Here is a 7559-nt window from a genome sequence, read left to right as displayed (position 1 = left end):
CACAGCACGTGCTAGGGAAGTGCTCTGCCACTGAGCTATACCATCAGCCCTAAGTAATTTAAAAAAAAAAACAAAACTGTAAGGATATATGTTATGGCTTGTGTTTATTTGTCCCCTTAAAGCCTCATGTGAGGCCATAGGTGAAGCTTCTTCCGGAATTGATTCATGGTACAGTGCTCAGCTCAGGGGCACTAGGATTGAGGGTGTGAGTGCTACCCACCCTAAGTAATCTGCATAATATAAAAGACTGAAGGACTCTTGAGGGTCCCCCTCCCCCTTGTTTTTGCTGTCTTCTGCAGCCATGAACTGTTGCCCCTCTGTCACCCAGCCTAGGAGTGAAACCTCTATGAACTGTAAGCTGAGTAAACCTTTCCCTTTTAACTTTGGGTGTCTGGTATTTTGTCTCCAAAGAGAGAAAAGTAACTAAGACAATAAATTTTTAAAAAATTTGTTCGAAGAATACCATTTTATATTTTTGCAGATCTCTTTTAAGTATAACTATAAAAGATAGCTAAAGTTTCAAATCTATGTCTATTATAGTGTATTGTTTTGGTTGAAGTACATCAAGAAATTCTGCTCTCATGTCAATATGTAGAGAAAAAGAATTTTAATAGCCTTGGTAGATAATTGAGCTTATTCTTCACAGTTGTACCCTATCTCAGTCCTTGATGGTTTTGTTTTTTTTTTTGGTATGGGGATCAAACTCAGGACCTTGTGCTTGCCAGGCAGGCATGGCGCCACTGAGCTACATCCCTGGCCCAAATCTTCTGATAGTTTTTAAAGGTGTAGTTGTGTAAAATCTAGAAGCATAATAATGATTTTTTCATATCCTATTAGAATAATAGATGGATGCTTTACTCAGGTGTGATTTTATAACACATTGCGTCCATCATTTCTAAATCACACATTCACTGAGTTATATAAAAATATCAATTTTGTTAATATTACTGTTTATTTTATCAGGAACATTTTTAACAATTAGGAAGTAGCAGAGTTCATATGAGCAGATAGGATTTTTTTTTTTTTTTTTGAGACAGGGTCTCACTATGTAGTTGAGACTGACCTGGAGCTCACTATGTAGCCCAGGCTGGTTTCAAACTCACAGCAATCCTCCTGCCTCAGCCTCCGGAGTTCTGGGATTACAGGCATGCACCACCACACCTGGCCAGATTTTCAAAATTATAATTTTTGCTTAAAAAGCATATATTTTATTGTTGGCAACAATAATTCCAGTTGTTGAAGTACCACGCTCACATATTCAAGAAAATATCTGTCAAATAATGTAATTCTAAATATCCATAGTTTTTCAGTAAATTGTTCTTTTAAATAAAGTGGTAGCCCATGGGAAAAATAAATGACCATTTCAGTTTGCAAATTCTTTTGAAGGACTGGGGATTTAGCTCAGTGGTACTGCCATCTGCCTTGCAAGTACAAGGTCCTGAGTTCGATCCCCAGTAACAACAACAACAAAAAATATATCATTCTTGTGCAAATCATTTTGAGGCAACCAGTGTGCAGAATTGCTTTATGTACACTTCCCATTCTGTCACACAAAACATTTAAATATACTTAAAGGTCAAGATTAAGTAAAGTCAATAAATGTTGCTGCTTTATCAAGGATATTCTTAAAACAATTTTTGATCTTTCAGAGTGTGTGGAAATGACAAATACATAGACTATTGGTATATTTTGGTTCTACTGCTTGATTGGTATAAGGTCAGTAGTGTAATCCAGCATTGGCTTTGCATCATTGGTGCAAATGTCAACTTAATGAAAAGGACAAAAATACATTAGAATTAGTACAGAAATAGTTTTGGTTTTGCAAATTTCATGGAAGGGTCATGAGATATTCATGGGCCATACTTTGAAAACCACTGGTGTGGAATCCAAATGTTAGGAAATTCTAAGCAAATGGCGGAAACTTCCCTAGCTCCTTCTGAGTTAATACTCACAGTTGGGAGTAGGTTATGGGGAGAGGATAGCAATCCCTACTACATTGTTTTGACATCTTCCTGGGGTTTAGCATAGATTCTGCAGGATTAGTTTAGTTCAAGGGAATTCAATAAAGATCTAAATGTTATACTTATAAGAAATAGCTTCTTTTCTTGAGCATCCTTTCAGTGTTAGGCATCATGACTTATATGTACATAGATAAACATGCATATATAAATAAGCATATTTAAGGTATGAATAATTCTGTATAATATATAACTAAGAATTTTCTTTTAATATGTGAATAATCACCCTATAGTCTTGTCTATTCTGGAAGTTGCAGTGTGCATCCAATTTGGGGGCAGTAGGTGTCAAATACCTTATTTCCAACTTCTGAGTTTGAAAAATAACTCCTCTAAGTTTGCTAATGTTGCTTAAATAGTGCCCTCTGACTCTTTAAAGATGGTTCTATGACAAGGGTGTCTGTGGCTGGGTATTGACTTGATACTATACTCACTTTTTTATATTAAGGGAGATTGAAGAAAGTAAAAATCCAGCTTGCTAGTCTTTTTAATATTAGTCATTTTATAGCTTAATAAATCAATTTGAAGAGCAAAACTTTCATAAGCTACCAGTCACAGTAAAACTAGTAACTGTAGGTGAATATTCCCATCTCCAAAGTAAACCTTGATCAGAAGCAGCCAGTTATGGTAATAATTGCTGATAATTGTGATTTTTAGATAGTGTTTATAAAATGACTATTTAAAGATTAACTTATAAGGGACTAACCTTAAAAAAGTAGGTAAGAGTCTTCAGTGGAAATTTGAGGTCTTGTAGAAGAGTCAGAGTAAGTAGTTCAGGGCATGATTGAAAAATACAGTGAGTATTTAAACTTGTAAAATTTATTACAGTAAAACATATATTGCCATGAAGCCCCCTCAGAACATTCCCCCCAAACATGTCCCGTTATTCTTGCCACTTTCTGAAGCACTTCTGGAAGTTCTTTATCGTGCCTTTAGTTGTGCTATTGTGGCTGCTTTGATGTCCCGAATCAATTCAAAATGTTTACCTTCTGTTATCCTTTTGATTTGGGGGAAGAGCCAAAAGTGGCATGGTGTTAGATCCAGTGAATGATCTGGATGAGGACATATTTTATGAGTCTGCTTTTCAGTTGGATGGCACTTAGCAGCATTCACTTATGTTTTTGATTGTACCTCATAAAGACACTCATGAAAGAGGACTTCCAGAACTGCTTTAGAAAGTCGCAAGAATGATGGAATACCTGTGAGGGGGAATATTTTGAGGGGGATTAATGGCTGTCTTTTCCTGTAATAAATTTTAAAAAATTTAAACATTCACTGTATGTTTCGATCACACCTGTAGGCTCTTTATAAGACACATTTAGTGCCTTTCCTTCCTAGAATGTCCTATGCATATCTAATTTGCTTCTAGGAAATTGTTAGAACTGGATCCTCTCCTCTCCCTTTGGGGCTTTCTTACACTGTCTCAATATTTTATTTCCTTAGGAAGTCTTTATTCACTTATCTGAATGTAAAGTTATTAAAGAAATTTATCCAAAAATTCTCTTTTTAACTTTCAAGGATATTGATTACATTAATGAGCTAGTGAAAGGCCCCTCCCCCCATACCGGGGATCGAACTCAGGTCCTTGTGCTTACAAGGCAGGCCACCAAACTGCTGAGCTAAATCCCCGGCCCCTGAAAGTTTGACTGTTAGAAGTAGAATCTTTTTTTTTCCTTTTTTGGTACCAGGATCAAACTCAGGACCTTGTACTTGAGAGGCAGGTGCTGTGCCAACTGAACTAAATATGTGACCCGAAGAAGTAGAATCTCTTTATGCTGTCCCAGAGGGTGGAGATATGGAAGCATTTCTCAAATCACACGTTAGCCCATATTAGTCCAAGGGGCTGGAGGAATGAAAAGAACTTGCCATAAGTAAGTGGTTAATTAGAAGCTCTTTAATTTTTGTTATATACTGAGGCTGAGATTGTGTAGGGATCTGGCCCATTTGGGAGAAGTATTAGCTTTTAGGCCTGGGAGCATGATCTTTAAAATGGTTATGAACTTTAAAGGAATTGTAATTGGAATGAGGTTTATTCAGGCATGGACATGCAGGGTTTAAGTAGTGAATATTCTCTTAAAATGATTGTAAAATATAGGCTGATTATAGGCTTTCTTATTAAAAAAACAGTTTAATACATTTTCTTTAGGGTTTATTTAAATCAAAACAAATCTCAGTTTTTTCTTTGGTGGTGTTATGCTAGCACTTTTAGTCTAATGTCCCTTTGGAAATTTTTTGAAAAGCTGGGGATATTGTTGTGTTGTAGAGTATTTGCCCTAGCATTCCTGGGACCCTGGCTTCATTCCCCACCAGTGCACACATGTAAATATTAGGAGGTGTATGTGCTTTTAAATGCATAAAGTCTTCAGTGTTTTATGTAGATTCCTTCCATTCAACAGTCAGTGTAACCAAAATAAGTGTGATTGAACTACGTGCTTAGAGAAGTTAAACTAGGCAAGTAAAAAGACTGGATCTAATAGTGATAAAAGGAAAAACTAACCATAGAAAAACAGTACTGCTGAGATGAGATGGCAGATATGTCTTTGGGGAGAAGAGTCATGGGAAATAATTGTGGGCTAGTATAAATTTGTGTCATAGTTTGATGTGGGTGGTTGTTTCTGTATGTACAAGTGTATGTATGCATGTGTAAAAATTCATTAAATTGAAACTTAAAATTTGTTCACCTTATTATAAACTGTACCTCAAAAATTAAAATAGTAATAATTGTATCAGAAACAGCTCTTGAGAGTTGTTGAATATCAATAACTGTTTCACAGTTATCACTGTTTTTTATGAAAATTTGAAATATTTTGTGATAAAAATGGAAAAAGTCCTGCCATTCTAAACATGTCAGATTATACCTAGGTTATGAGAGCTAAGTTTACCTGTCAGTTTCCAGATTTGGAATTTTGTGCTTTTCTTGGATCTTGATCTTAAAACCAGCTATGTAAATTCTGTTTAATTTTGAATTTGAATGAAGAGCAGTCAGATTATTTAGTTCTACTAAATATATGGTAGCACGAATACAACATTAATTTTAAATGTGTGTTTTCATAAATACTTAACATTTATTTAATTCTTGTGGTTGAATTCACCAACAATCTGAGGTCAAGGAATTTGTTCAAGCACTCACTGCTAAAGTAGGGAGGCCCCATTCATAGTCTGTAGGATGCCAAAGCTTCCAAAGTCAGAATATAAATACAAAAAAAAACCACAAAAAAACCCCCAAAAGGGCCGGGGATTTAGCTCAGTGGTTTTGCTGCTTGCCTTGCAAGCGCAAGGACCAGAGTTCCATCCCTGGTACCAAAAACAAACAAACAAAATACACACACACACACACACACACCCCATGCGCGCATGCATACACAAAGGTACTGTCATTCTTTGTAATGGATTCTTTAATATCATCAGTAGATAATCATTACTTTCAGAGACATTTATATATACTGTTTTATATCTTTGTTAGAGCTGACATTAAAGAACCTTTGAAATTTCACAATTGTAATACTTTCTTAATAAATTGGCAAGTGGTTTTGTCTTTTAAAAGGAAGATAGAGTAAATATTTATTTCCCTGTGGTATGAAAAGGAATTATTTGTAGTTCATCTTTTTAAAAAAGGCAACAAAATTTTCTCTCCAGACCACATCAGAACCCTTGCCAACTTGGTACAGGGCCCTACCAGAGTAATGATGTAAGAATTTCAAAGTGTATGTAGTGCAGCTGCCAAAGCTCACAGTATTTAATTGCAACACTGTTTGCCAGAGTCAACAGCTCATTATTTTTTTCTGTATGTACCAAATTATAGTCACATATCTTTATCTTGTTTTGTAGAGGAAATAAAGTTATTGTTTGGTAGATTTGCTGCTTTCTAAGGTAATGTGCTATTTCACTGTTCACTTTACTTCTGAGCATTGTTCCCTCCCTAATTCCCATATACTTACTTTCTTGGGTAAGTTCTCTAAATTTGTGACACAGAGGGCAGTTCATGAATTTTACCGAACTACAGTTTTCAAGGAAGCCCTTCCCTTTGCATGATGTCTATTCAGGCAATTCCATGTACTACATTCCATCCATGTGCTGAGTTTTGGATATTTATCCAAAGGTACAGTATTTGAATATGCAGTTGCACATACACATACTGGCAAAAATGTACTTCTTCCTGGCCTCTCTTAGAGAAAGCTTGAAACCAGAGAAGCGCATCCAGATGTTCTGGGATGAATCTGGCACCCTCTACACAGAATTCTAGATGAGAAGACTGTCTTTGAAAGTGTACCAGGCTTACTCAGCACCTGCTCTTGCTTTAATATTTTTACGACTAAAGATTTTGGATTTTGCCTTTACTGAGAAGACAGCTACACCCTGGAACTCCATGAGACTGGCTCTCTGTCATTTGAGAAAAGTAATAGCGGGCATGCTGAAGAGGTCAGCTTTACTGTTGGGAGCAAGTCTGAGATGCGAGCAGGTGCTGTTGCAGCTGCAGCTCCTTAGCCATACCTGGTCTGTTTAAATTACAAATAGAATTGTTTGGCATCAACATAAGCGAACCATTATGGGCTTTCTGGCACCTACCAGTGTCTTGTAAGGGGTAAGCATCATTGGCTTGCAATTTGTGGAGAGTTGGAAGAAAAAATTAGTGTGATGCAGAAAGGCATTTCTAAGAAGGCTTCCGGGATTATTTTGTTCTTAGCAGTGTGTCCTTTACTTGAAAAAAACACAAAGGTTAGGAATTTTGCTCAGCTTGCCTAGCAGATGTGAGGTCTTGGGTTTAATCCCTAGCACTGCAAAGAAAAAATATGTGAGATTGCACAAGTTCCTTTAGCTGTGTTATCAGGCTTTTGTAAAATGATTTCCCTCTCTCCATGGAATGTAGTCCTCCTTTATCTGAATTGTGACATACTTAAAGCAGATCCAGAAAGCATGTTTTCTTTGTAACTGTTTATGGATGGGTGAAATCACATTTACTTGGTAATGCAATTTTTCCTTTGTTGTTAACTTCTCTGTCTCTCTCTCTTTTTTTTTTTTTGGTACTGGGGATCAAACTCTGGTCCTTGTGCTTGTGAGGCAGGTGGCAGAACCACTGAGCTAATCCCTGGAACCTCTTTTACTCTTTATTCACCCTCCCTTTTATTTTGAGGACAGGGTCTTGGTTGGCCTCAAACTTGCAGCAGTCCTCCTGCCTCAGCCTCCCGAATGCTGGGATTATGGGTGTGTGCCACCTGTGCCTGGCCCTTTTTATTTCCATTTTTTGAAGACGGGTTTATGAAAATTCCACTGGGTCTCTTTTAATCATTAGAAGAATGTTAAATTGCTTATATCAAAACTCCTTTCTTTAATAAGAAACAATCTGACAAAACATGTGTGCAACTGTTATTTAAAATAACAGTAGCAATATTGATACAGTACTTATATTCCATGGCTTTATATGTAAAATATTTAAAAGAGAGCTTTTCTAATTTTCACTACCCAATATGTACTTGTTATTTTTTCCATTTTACAGATGAAAACTGGAAGGCAAAGTAAGGTAACTAACCGGCCCAAGATGACACA

This window comes from Fukomys damarensis, unplaced genomic scaffold (genome assembly GCF_012274545.1).
Source record: "Fukomys damarensis isolate Sample0158 unplaced genomic scaffold, DMR_v1.0_HiC HiC_scaffold_36, whole genome shotgun sequence".
NCBI classification, from domain to species: domain Eukaryota; kingdom Metazoa; phylum Chordata; class Mammalia; order Rodentia; family Bathyergidae; genus Fukomys; species Fukomys damarensis.
The sequence above is the reverse complement of the archived record's forward strand: the minus strand, read 5'-3'. Positions refer to the sequence as shown.